Source organism: Rana temporaria, chromosome 7 (assembly GCF_905171775.1).
Source record: "Rana temporaria chromosome 7, aRanTem1.1, whole genome shotgun sequence".
In the NCBI taxonomy this organism is placed as follows: domain Eukaryota; kingdom Metazoa; phylum Chordata; class Amphibia; order Anura; family Ranidae; genus Rana; species Rana temporaria.
The window spans coordinates 82,067,906-82,087,552 of NC_053495.1; the positions used below are offsets into that span (position 1 = coordinate 82,067,906).

At 48.9% G+C, this 19,647-nt stretch overlaps 1 protein-coding gene across 8 annotated transcripts in view; it reads left to right on the top strand.

Moving 5' to 3' along the window:
* Window positions 1-19,647, top strand: part of UBN2 (ubinuclein 2) — a 1,075,602-nt gene that overhangs the window by 214,245 nt on the left and 841,710 nt on the right. The gene's annotated exons all lie outside the window — the stretch shown is intronic.

Here is a 19,647-nt window from a genome sequence, read left to right on the forward strand (position 1 = left end):
GGGATCACTTCCAAAACAAATTTAATTCCTGAAGGATCATAACAATGATTAAGGCCTACATGTTATAATATAGGCGTATACAGGAGACCTACATCAAGGTAGTAGAAGTGATCCTGTATACGCCTTGTAAATGTGCGTTTTTGTCTTCCTGATGTAAAATTCTCTTTGCCATATAGACCACTCCCACAATCTGGCAGTCCGCATACAGTTGATACTTAAGATGACACCACGAGGCAGTGGACATATGTTACCTTCCTGCACTTGTGAACACTGGTTACAGCCACTACATCGGTACCAGTACCAACACCCCCCACTGCGCCAGCCAAGGATTCGGGAGCTGAGTAGTGGCTATGAAACAAATTGTCCCTGATGGAGCGAGATCTCCTATATACCATCTCCGGGCCGTTCTGTACATATTTGGAGATCACAGGGTCCTCTGAAAGGAAGTGCCAATTGCGAGCTACCAACCCACAAAACTGTTCCTGTTGCGCACTAAAGGTAGCAGTTCGTTTTGAAGTGATGTTCTTATTCCTAGTTTTGGTTTTGTAGAGTAATTGATCAAGTTATTTAATTTTACCCTCTAATATGCCTGTTTAAGCTTTTTTTTTTTTTTTTTTTACTATATCCCCAGGATCAAATTCGTTTAAATAGAGCTTTTGGCTTCTACGTGGAAATCCTCAACTCTAGTGCAATTCTGACGCAGCCTCAGGTATTTGCTGAATAGAATGCTGTGTACCAGAGACCAAGGCTGGGCACCGGTATAATATAGGATGGTATTACTAGCTGTTTCCTTAAGATATAAAGTACTATGTAAGGAGCCATTGGGGTTAAGGAACTTAAATCCAAAAAGAATACTTCAAGTATCAGCCTGCATAGTAAATTTTAGGTTGAACTCCTTATTGGAGATAAATGTCATGAATTCTGAAAGTTCACTCATAGTACCTGTCCAGACGACTAACACATCTATATACCTCTGCCACAATAAGATGTGGCGAAAATTGATGCATTATCTCTGGCAAACTGAGATTTCAACCATTTCCCCCAGGTACAGATTGGCATACAATGGGGCACAAGACGTCCCCATCACAACCCCCAGTACCTGGAGGTATGTGGAACCATTAATAAAGAAAAACATTGGCCATCAAAACATGATCCAGTAGTTGCATGATGAAATCACCCAACCGCCAACCACAACAGGCTTTGACATGCTTGGTCCAAATCATTATTAATCCCACCGATAAGGGGGGGTGAATGTGGTTGTGATGGAAAGGGATCAATATACGGAGATGTGTGAGGCGATACAAAAAAATAATACTCATAGAATGGTACCAATTTAGTTCCTGAGGAGCTACTTACTGATTACTGATTCCAATATAAATCCATTATTACGCACGCTTATCAATGTCTGATAAGGACCTTTGTGAATATCTTGATGTCAAATGGCCTATCATGCCTACCTTCTATGCCTTCCCGAAGGTCCATAAAAATCTGACCAAACCACCAATGGTCTCAGGAATTGGTTGTCATACAGAAACAGCAAGCAAATATATAGGCAGCCAACTGAGACCCCATGCTATGGGACTACCGTCCTACTTAAGATTTGCTGTAGTTACTAGTTATTGAGTGCATAACTGCCCCACCTGGAGCAATACTAGTAGCCATTGACATTAAAACCCTTTTACTCCCCACAAAAAAGGAGTGGAGGTAGTTTCTACATTCTTGAGGGAATAGGATAGAAATAGTTGGCGGTTGGGTGATTTTATCATGTAACTACTGGATCATGTTTTGACGTCCCAATCTTTTTCTTTTCTATGGTTCCACATACCTCCCAGGTACAAGGGGTTTGCGATGGGGACATCATGTGCCCCATCATATGCCAACCTGTACCGGGGGGATAGGAGAGTTTGCAGACTATATTGCGTCAATCTTTCTTTGCCACATCTTATTGTGGCAGGGGTATATAGACGACGCGTTGGTCGTCTAGACAGGTACTATCGGTGAACTTTCAGAATTCATGACATTTATTTCTGATAATGAGTTCAACTTAAAATTTACTATGCAGGCTGATACTTGTAGTATTCCTTTTTTGGATTTAAGACTGTTCCTTAACCCCGATGGCTCCTTACATAGTACTTTATATCGCAAGGCAGCAGCTGGTAATACCATCCTACATTATGCCAGTGCCCATCCTCCCACGCAGCATTCCATTCAGCCAATATCTCAGGCTGTGTTGGAATTGCGCTAGTGTGGATGATTTCCAAGTAGATGCCAAAGCTCTATTTGAGCTACTTCGGTACTGGGGTTATAGTAAAAAAAAAAGTGCTTAAACGGGCATATCGGAGGGCTAAACTAAATCAACATGATCAATTAATCTACAAATCCAAAACTAAGAATGTGAACATCACTACAAAATTAATTACTACCTTTAGTGCGCAACAGAAACATGGTAGCTTGTGATTGGCACTTTCTTACAGAGGATCCCAGAGATAGTAGATAGAGCTTGCTCCATCAGGGACAATTTGATCCATAACCACTACTTGGCTCCTGAAACCTTGGCGGACGCAGTGGGGGGTGTTACTTTTTTTTTTTAAACTTTGTTTACTGGTTTTCTGCAATTATAATCATCAAAGAAAAAGGCACAGTAATTGTTACAACACCGGCATAAAATGACTTGGAATTAAACAGCCCATATCAATCTGTAATTCTCCCCTCCCTGAGAATAAGTACCCGGTCCCTCAACAGAGGAACAATAACAACAGATGCTTCAGGATATCCCACGTGGACCACACTTGGGGGTGTTAATACTTACCGATGTGGTGGCTGTGTCCATGGGTGTATGAAGGTAACATATGTCCACTGCCTTGTGGTGGTCATAAGTCTCAACCTTATGCTGACTGCCTCACTGTGGGAGTTGTCTATGTGGAGCATTTTACATCTGGAAGACAATTGCACGTTTGCAAGGCGTATACAGGATCACCTCCACTACCTTGATGTAGGTCTCCTGTATACGCCTATATGAAAACATGTAGGCCTTAATCATAGTTACAATCCTTCAGTAATTTTATTTGTTTTGGAAGTGATCCCCCAAAAATTGTGGGGTGGTGATTTTGATTAAAAGATCTTACTAAAAGATGCTAAATAAATTTATAATCAAAGACTATGCCTCCAGGCTTAAATACAACACTTTTAAACCCTTGCTGTAATATTGAGTGTATTCCTATAGTGAGAGTACCATGACTTGCAGCTGCTATAAACTAAACCATATGATTGTATCTTTCATCTGGTAATCAGAAATTATTTAGCATATGCACACTCTACTGTCCTGCTGTTGCCATCTGTGGACGCGATTAGATGGGTGATGCACATGCGCTTCTAGAGGGGAACCCGCACCAGGATTGAAGTCAGTGAGCCATGCCAGGCTCGGTCATTTCCAGTGAGACCGTGTCTTAACCACTTCCTTACCGCGTCATTGTGAAATGACGGCGGCAGGAACCCCTCCTCGATCCAGGAGGACGTCGTGACGTCCTGGGCTTTGCGGGTGGATATCTGAATGATGCCTGCAGCTAGAGGCATCATTCAGATATCCTTCTCTCCTGCCGGCGATTCTGCACAACGTAAGAACGATCATAGCGGCGGTTCCACCGCTAGATCGTTTTTACAGGCGGCGGGAGGGGACATCCCCCCCTCCCGTCGCCATCCGGTGCTTCTCCGGGCTCTCCCGTGCCATCGGGGGCCCGGAGAACGAATCGTCCGGCGCTGGCAGGAAGCATAGAGATGACTGGTGACCAGATGGTCACCAGTCATCTCTATGACCGTCGGAGGACCCGGGCGCGATGTGATGACGTCACGCCCAGGTCCCCGTAAGTAAACAAAGCCGCAATTGCGGCTGTAAGCAACCGTAAGCATGAGATCGGTGAATTTTTTTTTCACCGATTTCATGCTTTCCAGCCTGGAGGAGAGATGTGGGGTCTTATTGACCCTGCATCTCTCCATAAAGAGTACCTGTCACACACATTTCTATTACAAGGGATGTTTACATTCCTTGTAATAGGAATACAAGTGATAATAAAAAAAATAAAAATAAAAAAAAAGTGTAAAAAAATAAATATGTAAAAAAAAAAAAAAATTTTTTTTTAACGCCCCTGTCCCCAGTAGCTCGCGCGCAGAAGCGAACGCACACGCAAGTCCCGCCGACATATGTAAACGCCGTTAAAACCACATATGTGAGGTATCGCCGCGTGCGTTAGAGTGCCAGCAACAATTCTAGCACTAGATCTCCTCTGTAAATCTAAACTGGTAACCTGTAAAAAAATTCAAAGCGTTGCCTATGGAGATTTTTAAGTACCGAAGTTTGTGCGCAATTTTAAAGCGTGACATGTTGGGTATCTATTTACTCGGTGTAACATCATCTTTCATATTTTACAAAAAAATTGGGCTAACTTTACTGTTTTGTTATTTTTTTAATTCATGAAACTATTTTTTTCCAAAAAAAAAGGCGTTTGAAAAATTATTGCGCAAATGGCGTGCAAGATAAAACGTTTCAATGACCGTCGTTTTATTCCCTAGGGTGTCTGCTAAAAAAAACATATATAATGTTTGGGGGTTCTGTTTAATTTTCTAGCAAATTAAATATGATTTGTACATGTAGGAGAGAAGTGCCAGAATAGGCCTGGTATGGATGTGTGTATAATTGCCCTGTATGGAAGTGGTTAAGGACGTGGTAACTGTGCTGTTTGGATGCACATTCCGGTTGAGGAAGATAAGGACACAGATGTCAGGATAAGCGGACACTGTGGTCTGCTGTATATCTATGCAGGCGACATCCTTACAATTAGGTAATCTTTGGATACTAGAACTAGTGTGGTTGTAATGGATGTGAATGATTGTTTAGTCATGTCTGTATTGGGATATATTTGGGGATTGTTACATGGTGAGAGGGTTGGATGTTATTTTTATGTGCTTTGTGGTTAATGTTGCTCAGAACATTTGGCACTGGTTAAGTGATATACATGGTGATCATGAGGTGGTTGTTGTTAGCATGGGATCTAGAACAGATGGAATTGAAGGCTGTTATTTATAGTTGGCTGGTTGATTGGATATGGGTGAGTTATGAGGGGGCAAACTACATTGGCTATTATGGTGATGTGAGAAATGTTGAGGAAGTTACACATGTGCATTGCGCATGTGGTGTTAGTATGGGTGGTAGCACTGCAGCTGTTTGGATGTTTGGTAAACTTTGGTTGGCATGGGTCTATTATGCCATGTAGTTGGATTGATGTTTCTATGGCTATCCTGGTTGTTGGTTGAATTGTAGGTACAATATAATATATAGCAGTAGGCTGTGTTGATTTAGAGGTGCTTTTGCACCACTATATATATTAGTAAGGGGTTAGCTCGGTAGCGGGGTGTGTGACCCCCTGGATGGGTTCACTACACACTGAATTTATACAGACAGGCAGTCGAAGACGGTTGAAAACAAAGATTTTGGTTTATTCTTCCATCTTGCTGGAAACAAGTGCAAGCAGCCAAACAGCATAAACAAAATCAAACATAAAATAAACCCTGGCCACTTGGGGCATCTACCTTCACCACACAGGAACCTATCTAGGGAGTCTGGCACAGCCTAGTGCTGGGCAGACACTGCTGGTCATACAGCAGAAAAACAATAGTCTTTTTTGATTTTTATCACACAGAAAAATCAATCACCTCCTCAGAAGACTTTCAGTACACTGCTCTCCTTACTCACAAAGCCTCAGGATGCAGCATTTCAGTGGTAATCCTCTGGATTACTTATAGAGGCCTAATTACCTCATTCTGAACAGCTGAAGTTTTCCAACGCCCTTAGACCTTTTCTGGCTACTTTTGTACTGACGCGTAATAACAATTGGTGTATTGTCTAAACAAGGCAGAAATGTATGTCCCGTCTGTGACAACACCCGCAGATTTACCTGACTTCCTGTTACATACCCTCCCCCCTCTTGTTTCAACCCTAGGGTTGGGACACAGGTTGCTAGACAGGCATGCACTCGGGACAACCCATCTGCATTCCTAATTTTAGCATTGGGGCGATGCGTTACCACAAAACTAAATTCCTGGAGGGCCAGGAACCACCTATTTGTTCTCCTATTGGTCTCTTTGTTCCGTGCCATCCACTTCAATGGGACATGATCCATCACCAGTTCAAACTGTCTACCCACAAGGTAGTACCGGAGAGAACCCAAAGCCCATTTCACCGCCAAACATTCTTTCTCAATGGTGGCATAATTCTCCTCATGGGCCTTCAACTTTCGGCTAAGGTACATAACAGGGTGTTCCTCCCCCTTGATTATCTGAGACAGTACAGCTCCTAAGCCCACATTTGACACATCTGTCTGAACCACAAAGTCCCGTGAAAAATCAGGCTAATTTAAAACTGTCTGACTACATAAGGCCTGTTTTAAAGCCTGAAAAGCTGTTTCTGCTTCAGGAGTCCATTTGGTCATGACAGACTCCTTCCCTTTGGTCAAATTGGTCAGGGGAGCAGCCTGTGAGGCAAAATGGGGCATAAAGCGGCGATAATAGCCCGCGATCCCCAAAAATGCACGAACCTGTCACTCTTTGACTCTTCTTTCACCCCCAGCTCAAGCATTAGTTTTACTTCCTGGCGAATTGCCCCTCGCCGGGCTTCTGGAATTCTATAAGGCTTCAACTTGACCTTATCCCCTGGTGTGGTGATAATGTCATGTTCAACTCCGGAGACCCAACCTGGCAGGTCTGAAAACGTCTCCTTATTACGGAGCACAAATTCTTTAACCTCCTGTTTCTGAGTTTTGGATAGAGTCTCCGCTATCCCAACTTCAGGGACAGCCAGGTTAAATGGAGCAGAAAATCGGGTAGTCTTAGCGACCAAGGACTCTCTATCCTTCCATGGTTTCAGCAAGTTCACGTGATGGAGCTGCTCAGGTTTTCGTCTTCCCGGTTGGCTAATTTTATAATTCACCACCCCCATTTTCTCCAACACTTCATAGGGACCCTGCCATTTGGCTAGGAATTTACTTTCGACCGTGGGGACCAGCACCAACACCCTATCACCAGGTGCAAAAGAAAGGACCTGGGCCCCACGATTGTAAATCCTTTGAGCCAATTGGGCTTGGGCTAAATGTTCCTTCACAATCGGCATCACTTGGGCAATTCTATCTTGCATTTGGTCCACATGTTCAATCACACTTCGATGAGGGGAACTCTCACTCTCCCATGTTTCCCTGGCAATGTCCAGTAGGCCCCGGGGGTGCCTCCCATACAGTAGCTCAAACAGAGAGAACCCTGTGGACGATTGGGGAACCTCTCTTATTGCAAACATCAGATAAGGGAGCAGATAATCCCAATTCTTTCTGTCTTTATCCAACACCTTCCTCAACATTTGTTCTAAGGTTTTATTAAACCTTTCCACTAACCCGTCTGTTTGAGGGTGATATACTGATGTATGTAATTGGGACACTTTCAGGAGTTTTCAAAGTTCTTTAGTCACCCTGGACATAAACGGGGTGCCCTGGTCAGTTAGGACTTCCTTAGGAAGACCCACACGGCTGAAAACCTGAAATTACTCTTTAGCAATTGTTTTAGCAGAGGTGTTTCGGAGAGGAATCGCTTCTGGGTACCGGGTGGCATAGTCCATTATTACCAAGATGTGCTGGTGCCCTCTAGTGGACTTCAGTAAGGGGCCAACCAAGTCCATGGCGATCCTCTCAAAAGGGACCTCGATAATGGGCAGGGGCACCAACGGACTGCGGAAATGTGGCATGGGTGCAGTAATCTGACACACTGGACAGGAAGAGCAGTACAATTCCACTTCTTTAGTGATCCCAGGCCAATAAAACCTCTGGGTGATCCTCTCCCGGGTTTTTTCTGCTCCCAAATGTCCCCCAAGAATGAATGTGCACATGGGCCAGTTCCAAAACCATCTTGCGGTACGGTTTAGGCACTACCAGTTGCTCAATGGTGTCCTCTATCCTCTGTGACACTCGATATAATAGGTCCCTTTCAATAATGAAGTAAGGGAGGGCAACCCTTTCATCAGGGTTAACTAACTCCCCATCTATCTTCACTACATTCTCCCGGGCTCAGTGACCAAATTTTCTCTGTGCACCTCAAGGCCATCAAACCCTATCGCCCACTGTTCCTCTTCTGAGGTAGCAGGCTCCTCCCTAGGGACTGGTGTTTCCCCTGCTAATACTGAGAATGGAAACTCCGGAGAATCCTCAGTTATAGTTTTCTGGACTAGATGGCTCAGCCTCAGAAGAACCACCTACTGGGGAATCTGGGCAGTCCCAGAGTTCCCAGAATTTTTGGAAATCCCTTCCCACAATGGCGTCATGTGGCAGTTTGGGAACTAAACCCACCTGGTGACACAAGTTACCAAGGGAGGTTTCAAAGGAAACCGTAGTCACCGGATATTCTCGAGTGTCCCCATGTACATAAACTACAGCCATTTTCCTCGGATGTAAGGTTTTTCCCACCACTAGATCACTTTTCACTAAGGTGACCAGGCTACCTGAATCCAACAATACCACAACATTTTTACCATCTAAGCACATTCTATATAAAGGTTTCTCATTTCCCTTTACTGCAGTGCATGTGGTTGCAAAAAGGGACCGTCAGAAAGTCACACTGCATGGGTTCATCACCCGCTGGGCAAACCGCTACTACATGTCCCTCTTCCCGGCAACGGTAACAAATCAATCTTCTGGTCCTCTCCTGTGGGATGGGTTTTCCAGGCCGCTCTCGCCAAACATTAGCAGTAGTCCCGATAATTCCTCTAGTTGCTCCTTGGTACCTCTCTCCACCCCCATCCCTTGATGCAGTCTTACCTATAGGTGGGGAGGGTCTGGTCTTGGGGTGAAAAGTCTGTGTGTCTCTGGTGGAAGAGGACAAATTCTCTGTTGGGTCAGAGTTTCTGGCTGCAACGTTCCAATATTTCCTCTTTTAATCGATCATAGTTTTTTGCGTCTGCAAGCACCAAATCGAAATATGCCTTTTGGGCTTCTCCAGATAATAGGGGGGCCACTAGTCCAGCCCACTGGTCTTTAGGCCAACTCTCTTTCCGCTGCTCTCTCAAATGTGGTCAGAAACATCTCAGGGTCCTCATCTGCAGTCATCTTTGGCAATAAATGTCTTACCCGAAAAGTCGGTATGTTACTGGCCTGACTCCCAGCCTCGGTCTGCTGTCTCTGAAGCTGTTTCACGATGGCCTCCATTTGCTGCTGGTGTCTCTGTTCCAAGCCTGCAATGCTCTCTTGGTGAGCGTGCTGTTGAGCTGCGTGAGCCTGTTGTTGAGCTGCAATGCTCCGCTACAAACCTGCATTCGTCTATTGTTAATTTGCATTTGCCTGTTGTTTTGCATTTGCTAAAGCCAGCTGTTTCAGTATCTCCTCCATTTTGGGTTTACTTTAACTGCCCGCATTCTCCACCATGTGTAAGGTGTTAGCTCGGTTGCGGGGTGTGTGACCCCCTGGATGGGTTCACTACACACTGAATTTATACAGACAGGCAGTCGAAGACTGTTGAAAACAGGTTTTGGTTTATTCTTCCATCTTGCTGGAAACAAGTGCAAGCATCCAAACAGCATAAACAACATCAAACATAAAATAAACCCTGGCCACTTGGGGCATCTACCTTCACCACACAGGAACCTATCTAGGGAGTCGGGCACAGCCTAGTGCTGGGCAGACACTGTTGGTCATACAGCAGAAAAACAATAAGTCTGGGGGGCGTGGCCTGGACATGGAGGAGTAGAGCTGCTTTTTTCTTGAGCTCCCGGGCCCGATCCTTCCTAGCCGGCTATACCTAGGTAACAAACGGCATGCAATCCTCAAAGAAGAGGAAACGGAGAGCAGGAACCAGGGTGACTCACTCTGGCACCGCAAACGGAGACATCCACCGCTATTTCCGCCAAGCACAGCACTCCTCTCCCGGCACCAGAGTAACGGCGCCACGAGGCTCCCCACGTGGAGATCCTGAGGAGGCCCAAGGCGGCAGTGATTGGGAAACCGCTCCAGCCTCCCCAACTACCTTGACAGTTGCTCCGGAGTATACCGGATCCCCATCAGTAGTTATGGCAGCTACCGATCAACACCCTGAGGGGAGCCTGGTAGATGCAGACATCCGAGTGATGCTTCAGGCCCTCCCGACTAGTTCGGATATAGACACTGATCCTCCGCCTGGAGGAGACGCAGAGGAGGGACTTTCAGGAGGTGAAAGCAGAGGTCTCCACCCTGTCTGATAGGGTGACCTCGGGGGAAAGTTCCTTTGCTGCGCTGGAGCTACGAGTCGGCGAACTAGAGAGAGCCCGAGACCGTCACCGGGATACTGCCCTGACCCTGCAGCTGCACCTGGAAGAGGTCGAGGACCGGAGCCGCCACAATAACTTGCGGCTCCGGGGCATCCCAGAGACGGTGACGGTCGAGACCCTGGGGCAAACAATTCAAGATCTGTTCCGTACAGTGCTGGAGGAACCGGAGGGGGAGGTTGAAGTGGACAGGGCGCATAGGACACTGGGCCCCCGTTCGCCGGATCCTGAAAGGCCACGAGACGTGGTGTGCAGGCTGCTGCGGTACTCCCAGAAAGACGATATACTCTGTAGAGCATGGGAGCTGGGAGAGATCCCTCTGGGAGACGCACAGATTAAAGTTCTGCCTGACCTGTCTGGGGCGACGCTGAGACGCAGGGCTTTGCTGAGACCGGTTCTGGAAATGGCGAGACAGAGGGGCTTTACCTATCGTTGGGGATACCCATTATCGGTGACGTTCAGACGGGACGGAAAAGCCTTCACCTTGCAGACGAGAGCGGACCTTCCAGTGCTGTTTCTCTTCTTCGAGGCAGAACAGATACCGGGTCCCCGATTGGCTGCAGATACTTCCGCGGATGACGGGCTGGCCGGGTCCTTCCACATACTGAATGTCGGCGCAGCCTCGGCAGCAACGGAGCAGGAGATACAGTTCGCCATCCGGAGAGGAACCCCGTGAGTAGGCCACAGGCCAAACACTCCCCCCCCCCCTGGCTGAGCTGTTATTTCCTCTGACCCCGCGCCCCCTGATATCCCTCATCTCTTAGCACTGCAGGAGCTGTGATGTCCCTGGACTGTTCTGCGGCTTCCTGGAGACATTGTCGCCCCCCTCCCCCTTGGAACTGAGATACGCCAGGGAGGTGCCCCCTCATACGAGACTTCCAACCCCCCCTTCTCTGTGGCATACTTGACTTGGTCGTGGGTGAGCGGGTTGGGGAGGATGGTCCCGGGCTATGCTACCGGAGGAGAGCGATACGCTGATCCCTGCTGACACACCCGGATGGGTTTTTTCTTTTGTGGCGGGGGGCTGACAAAGGTGACATGCTACGCAAAGTCCCCAGCAAGGGGGTCATCAGGACATGGATGAGTACAATGGGCCCCTACGGCTGAATATGCTGTGGGGGTGGGAGACTGTGGGGTGGCGGAAAGTTATTCTCTGATGTTCTGGGGGGGGTGGGAGCATTATGTGGGGTTATGCAGGTTTGCACTGTTTTTTTTGTTGCACTTTACTTTATTCGCATCTTACTGCGCCCAACAGGCTGATTGTATGAATTAGGGTTGTCCCGATACCACTTTTTTAGGACTGAGTACAAGTACCGATACTTTTTTTCAAGTAGTCACCGATACCGAATACCGATACTTTTTTTTAAATGTGTCCCCAAATGTAGCGATGTCCCCCCACAAATGCAGCCATGTCCCCCCCCCCATATCCAGCCATGTCCCCCCCCATATCCAGCCATGTCCCCCCCATATCCAGCCATGTCCCCCCCCCCCCCATATCCAGCCATGTCCCCCCCCCATATCCAGCCATGTCCCCCCCCCATATCCAGCCATGTCCCCCCCCCATATCCAGCCATGTCCCCCCCCATATCCAGCCATGTCCCCCCCCATATCCAGCCATGTCCCCCCCCCATATCCAGCCATGTCCCCCCCCCATATCCAGCCATGTCCCCCCCCCCATATCCAGCCATGTCCCCCCCCCCATATCCAGCCATGTCCCCCCCCCATATCCAGCCATGTCCCCCCCCATATCCAGCCATGTCCCCCCCCATATCCAGCCATGTCCCCCCCCGCATATCCAGCCATGTCCCCCCCCCATATCCAGCCATGTCCCCCCCCCCCCCATATCCAGCCATGTCTCCCCCCATGCAGCATGTCTCCCCCCCCATGCAGCATGTCTCCCCCCCCCATGCAGCATGTCTCCCCCCCATGCAGCATGTCTCCCCCCCATGTAGCCATGTCTCCCCCCCATGTAGCCATGTCTCCCCCCCCCCCCATGTAGCCATGTCTCCCCCCCCCCCATGCAGCATGTTCCCCCCCATGCAGCATGTCTCCCCCCCCATGCAGCATGTCTCCCCCCCCATGCAGCATGTCTCCCCCCCATGCAGCATGTCTCCCCCCCATGCAGCATGTCTCCCCCCCCCATGCAGCATGTCTCCCCCCCCCATGCAGCATGTCTCCCCCCCCCATGCAGCATGTCTCCCCCCCCCCATGCAGCATGTCTCCCCCCCCCACGCAGCATGTCTCCCCCCCCACGCAGCATGTCTCCCCCCCCCACGCAGCATGTCTCCCCCCCACGCAGCATGTCTCCCCCCCACGCAGCATGTCTCCCCCCCACGCAGCATGTCTCCCCCCCACGCAGCATGTCTCCCCCCCACGCAGCATGTCTCCCCCCCACGCAGCATGTCTCCCCCCCACGCAGCATGTCTCCCCCCCACGCAGCATGTCTCCCCCCCCACGCAGCATGTCCCCCCCCCACGCAGCATGTCTCCCCCCCACGCAGCATGTCTCCCCCCCACGCAGCATGTCTCCCCCCCCACGCAGCATGTCTCCCCCCCACGCAGCATGTCTCCCCCCCACGCAGCATGTCTCCCCCCCACGCAGCATGTCTCCCCCCCACGCAGCATGTCTCCCCCCCACGCAGCATGTCTCCCCCCCACGCAGCATGTCTCCCCCCCACGCCCATGTAGCATATCTCCCCCCCCATGCAGCATGTCTTCCCCCCCCCCATGCAGCATGTCTTCCCCCCCCCCATGCAGCATGTCTTCCCCCCCCCCCATGCAGCATGTCTCCCCCCCCCCCATGCAGCATGTCTCCCCCCCATGTAGCCAGCCATGTCCCGCTTACCTGTCCTGCATCCCCGCTACCGCCGACTGACTGTGTAATACGCGCGCCGGGAACATTACAGCTTTGAACAGCTGTAATGATTGGCGCCGCGCTGCGTATAGACACTCCCCCTCGCTCGGGATTGGACAGTTCACCCGAGCAAGGGGGAGTGTCTATACACGGCGCGAATCATTACAGCTATTCAAAGCTGTAATGTTCCCGGCGTGTATTACACAGTCGGCGGTAGCGGGGATGCGGCGTGACGGTGGCGGCGGAGTTGGCGGGGGGGGGGGATGGCGGAAGTATTCTATTCCGGTATCGGGGGTATTTGCGGGAGTACGAGTACTCCCGCAAATACTCGGAATCTGTACCGATACTAGTATCGGTATCGGGACAACCCTAGTATGAATACCTGGTTTTACCAATTTGCAGAAGGGTTTGTGATTGCAGTGTTTTGTTTTCCGGTTATATACCTCTTCTTTAAGTTTACTTTCCCTAGGCTGATAATACTACATATCATGTGATTACACTAGGGGGAAATGCCGTTATGCTATGTATCAGTTTAATATGCCGGCAACGGTTGGGGGGGGGGGGGGGTCCGGGGGCTCGCTCTCCATTCCTGCCTGGCCAGCGTCCCACTTAGGACTGCGCTCAATTTCCAGTGTCTTACTGGAGAGCGTTCTAGCTAAATTTAGCTAAATTAGTTTCACTTGCAGAGGCCGCACACTTCAGTGCCAGCCCTCTGATCTGTCTCTTTTTTCTCTGGGGCTTCCTCCCCTTCCTTCTCTCTACTTCCCTCTCCTCCCCTCTTTAGCTGGGTATACCCATACCCCCCTGTCTATTCACGAACATGGACACCTTAAAAATGGTATCCTTGAATGCCAAAGGTTTGAATACTCCCGAAAAAAGAAGGATGCTACTTCATGACATGCGCCGCCTGGGGGCGGACATTGTCCTACTGCAGGAGACGCACTTCAGAGAAGACAATCTGCCCATACTGAGAAACAGACTCTTTCCAACGGTCTACCACTCGTCCTATGCTAAAGCTAAGTCTAGGGGAGTGTCCATTTTAATCTCTGCTAAGGTACCGTGGTCTCTGACAGACACCCGTACAGACGGTGAGGGACGACTGTTGTTTGTTAAGGGGCGGGTTGGGGCGGAGCAGATTACATTGGCGAATCTGTATGCCCCGAACGTACATCAGGATAGGTTCCTGGAAAGGGCCTTAGAACGACTGACACGATTCATGGAGGGTCACCTTATTGTGGGTGGAGATTTAAACATCCCCCTGATGCCGACAGTGGATACCTCCACCGGCATGTCCTCGACTCCCCGAGAGACCCGCAAACGCATTACTGCTGCACTGCACTTGTCTCAATTGATGGATGTGTGGCGCCTCTTCCACCCGGGGGAGAGGGACTATACTTTTTTCTCCAAGCCCCACCAGTCCTACTCCCGGATCGATTATTTCCTGGTCCCCCACCGACAGCTACACGCAGTTAAACATACCTCGATAGTCGATCACGTGGTCCGACCACGCCCCAGTTACACTTGTGTACGCCATCTCAGACACGGGGACATCTCAGAGACGCCCATGGTGACTTAATGAAAGCCTGCTTCATGATACGGAGGTTATGGCGGAAGTTGTAGAGGAAACGCAACATTACTTCAATACGAATTCCACACCTGACAGCAGCCTGGCAGTGATATGGGAGGCCCATAAAGCTGTGGTCCGGGGTATACTTATTAAACATGGGGCCAGACTGAAAACAGAGCAATTGACAAACTTGCTCCAAAAATTACAGGACCTGGAGGCACGTCATAAATCGACACCCACGAGACAGTTAGGCGGGGAGCTAGATGTGGTTCGCACGCAGGTTACAGACCTCCTGCAATTCAAGGCGAAGGCAGCCCTCCAGATTTGTAGGCGGAGGGTGTACGAATCCGGTAATAAATGTGGGAAGATGCTGGCCCGGGCGCTGCGCACACAACAGCTGGCGTCCTACATACCGCACATGTCCCCGGAAGGTCGGAAGATCTCCCTACCACATGACATCTCACAGGAATTTCGCTCCTTCTACCAGACCCTATATAACCTTTCCCCACCATTTACTGACCCGTCCTTGACGACAGAATATCTTGCCTCTTCACAGATGCCAAAAATATCGACGGACACTCAGACCTTACTGGACAACCCCTTTACCCTTCCGGAACTTCAGTTAGCTCTGAAGGCTGCCAAATCAGGTAAGGCTCCGGGCCCCGACGGTCTTACGGTGACCTACTATAAGACCTTACTCCCCTCATTAGGCGACCGCATGGTGACCCTATTTAATAGTCTTGGCACGGGTGAACATCTACACGAATCTGCGCTACAAGCGCAGATATCGGTGATCCCAAAAGACGGCAAAGACCCAGCTCAATGCGGGAGCTACCGCCCAATTTCGTTGCTGAACACAGACCTTAAGCTTTATACGAAGATCATCGCCACGAGACTGCAACGCTGCCTCCCAGACCTTATACATCTAGACCAGGTGGGATTCGTGCCCACAAGGGAAGCGAGGGACAACACGACCAAAGTCCTGAACCTACTACACATTGCCAACACTACCGGCACGCCATGTGTCTTCATTAGTACAGACGCCGAGAAGGCGTTTGACCGAGTGAGCTGGCGGTTCATGATTTCTACCCTAAAACTCGTGGGCCTTGGCGAAAGGATGATGCATTGGATCTTGGTCGCTGTAGTATTCTTAAAATGACGATCCTGCCTAAGTTTTTATACCTCCTACAAGCGCTTCCAATACACATTCCAACAAGCTATTTCAGACAGATTGACTCCATGTTCAAGGCCTTCCTCTGGGCGGGGAAGCACTCCAGGATTCGTAAAACAATACTCTCACTACCTAAACAATACGGGGGTATTGTGCTCCCTGATATACGGGCCTACTACCACGCAACACATTTGAGCAGGCTGATTGACTGGTGCCGCCACGAGGAGACTAAGCTTTGGACGCAGATAGAACAAGCACAGTGTGACATCCCATTGCGTCGGGCACCTTGGTGCCACACAGACATGACTCAAGGGGTCAAGACACCCGCTTATAGATAGTACCATCAAGATATGTGCACGACTGCTGACACAGGCAAAATTAAGCTCGCACAGCTCATTACTACGCCCAGTACTAGGTAATCCACAATTCGAACCAGGGGTTTATGATAGGAAATTCTGTGAACTAAATGCCTCAGGCTTGCATCAGGCCTCCCACAACAGTGGCGCGGGGCGATGGAAGACTTTGACGGAGCTTATGGATCCAGGCGGTGTTTATCATCTGGACTTCCTAAGAGCTGGGCAGTTGCGGCACTTCCTGGAAACCATCCCACCTCCTACTATTGCTGACCAAACCCTCACACCTCTAGAGGAGCTATGCTCGGACATGGGCATGCTACCGCATGCTATATCCCTTACACACGGGCTGTTATCCACACCGGGGGAGGGATTTCAGACTCCAGGACTTGAACTGCACATTTTCCGCCACAAAAGCACAAAACATACTTAGATTCACGCATAAGTCATCTATATGCACAAAGATACAGGAAACTAACTACAAGATCCTCACGGTGTGGTACAGGACCCCAGCTGTCCTTGGGGAAACTTTTTCCTACATCTTCAGACCGATGTTGGCGGTGCCAGACGGAAAAAGGCACGCTACTCCACATCTTTTGGTCCTGCCCCCGTATCCAACAGTACTGGTCGGAGGTCGGTCAGATACTACAGAAATTCACGGACAACGCAGTGTTGGACGACCCTGCATACTTTCTCCTGCATGCGCATGATATTCCTGCACGTGTGTACAAGAAGTCAGTGGTTCGCCACCTGTTAGACGCGGCAAAAGCTTGTATCCCCCTTCACTGGAAGTCACCAGACCCTCCGACCGTAGCCATGTGGCTGCGAAAGGTGGAGGAAATTAAACAAATGGAAGACCTGGCGACCCTGGAATATATTTACAGTGAGGAAAATAAGTATTTGAACACCCTGCTATTTTGCAAGTTCTCCCACTTGGAAATCATGGAGGGGTCTGAAATTGTCATCGTAGGTGCATGTCCACTGTGAGACATAATCAAAAAAAAAAATTTCCAGAAATCACAATTTATGATTTTTTAACTATTTATTTGTATGATACAGCTGCAAATAAGTATTTGAACACCTGTCTATCGGCTATAATTCTGACCCTCAAAGACCTGTTAGTCTGCCTTTAAAATGTCCACCTCCACTCCATTTATTATCCTAAATTAGATGCACCTGTTTGAGGTCATTAGCTGCATAAAGACACCTGTCCACCCCATACAATCAGTAAGAATCCAACTACTAACATGGCCAAGACCAAAGAGCTGTCCAAAGACACTAGAGACAAAATTGTACACCTCCACAAGGCTGCAAAGGGCTACGGGGAAATTGCCAAGCAGCTTGGTGAAAAAAGGTCCACTGTTGGAGCAATCATTAGAAAATGGAAGAAGCTAAACATGACTCCATGCAAAATCTCACCTCGTGGGGTCTCAATGATCCTAAGAAAGGTGAGAAATCAGCCCAGGACTACACGGGAGGAGCTGGTCAATGACCTGAAAAGAGCTGGGACCACCGTTTCCAAGGTTACTGTTGGTAATACACTAAGACGTCATGGTTTGAAATCATGCATGGCACGGAAGGTTCCCCTGCTTAAACCAGCACATGTCAAGGCCCGTCTTAAGTTTGCCAATGACCATTTGGATGATCCAGAGGAGTCATGGGAGAAAGTCATGTGGTCAGATGAGACCAAAATAGAACTTTTTGGTCATAATTCCACTAACCGTGTTTGGAGGAAGAAGAATGATGAGTACCATCCCAAGAACACCATCCCTACTGTGAAGCAAGGGGGTGGTAGCATCATGCTTTGGGGGTGTTTTTCTGCACATGGGACAGGGCGACCGCACTGTATTAAGGAGAGGATGCCCGGGGCCATGTATTGCGAGATTTTGGGCAACAACCTCCTTCCCTCAGTTAGAGCTTTGAAGATGGGTCGAGGCTGGGTCTTCCAACATGACAATGACCCGAAGCACACAGCCAGGATAACCAAGGAGTGGCTCTGTAAGAAGCATATCAAGGTTCTGGCGTGGCCTAGCCAGTCTCCAGACCTAAACCCAATAGAGAATCTTTGGAGGGAGCTCAAACTCCGTGTTTCTCAGCTACAGCCCAGAAACCTGACTGATCTAGAGAAGATCTGTGTGGAGGAGTGGGCCAAAATCCCTCCTTCAGTGTGTGCAAACCTGGTGAAAAACTACAAGAAACGTTTGACCTCTGTAATTGCAAACAAAGGCTACTGTACCAAATATTAACATTGATTTTCTCAGGTGTTCAAATACTTATTTGCAGCTGTATCATACAAATAGTTAAAAAAATCATACATTGTGATTTCTGGATTTTTTTTTTTTTCTTGATTATGTCTCTCACAGTGGACATGCACCTACGATAACAATTTCAGACCCCTCCATGATTTCCAAGTGGGAGAACTTGCAAAATAGCAGGGTGTTCAAATACTTATTTTCATCACTGTATATATTCGGAGGAGGGCCAAACCTTACGAGGTGGGAGCACCTCAGATTGACCCACTGGAATGCTGGGCGAGTCCTTAGAATTGGTAAAGAAACTCTGGCGGGAGTGATCCTTGTTCGTGAATCCCCCTCCCCCACCTTACCTTCTGTCTACCCCCTCCCCTTCACTCCCGTTTTATATCCCCCCCCTCCTGCCCAGCTGGGCTATACTTTTTATATTCTTACCTCCTCCTTCTCTTCTTTCTTCTCTTATGTTTTTCGGAAAAGAGGGGGGCGGGGCCCGTGGGGCCGCAGCGGCACGGCTTAGATGGTGTGTAGGTTACTGATGGATAAGGGGCTCTGTAGTGGTATATGCTATGATGATGTTTTGGGTTGCTGTGGCCTGGCCCTGTTGCGGGTGGACCCGACTTGCGGGCTGATGGATCTACGGGCCCGTGGGAGGGTATCCCCCGCGGAGGTGCTGCCCCGAGATGGATTGACTCACTTGAAATGTACAATATCTGTGTCTGTACAAATACCTCTGTAACTGGCTGTGTCGTGGGGCTCCATGTGGGCCCGCTCTTTTGTTCAATACTGTATTTATTGGCGTATAACACTCACTTTTTTACTCCTAAAAATAGAGGGTAAACTGCCTGCGTGTTATACGCAGGGGGCTGTGGAAAGTTTTTTCCTGAAACTTCCCTCCTAAAGTTAGGGTGCGTGTTATACGCCTGTGCGCGTTATACGCCGATAAATACGGTAAATAAAAAATAAAAAAAACAATTAGTCTTTTGATTTTTATCACACAGAAAAATCAATCACCTCCTCAGAAGACTTTCAGTACACTGCTCTCCTTACTCTCAAAGCCTCAGGATGCAGCAATTCAGTGGTAATCCTCTGGATTACTTATAGAGGCCTAATTGCCTCATTCTGAACAG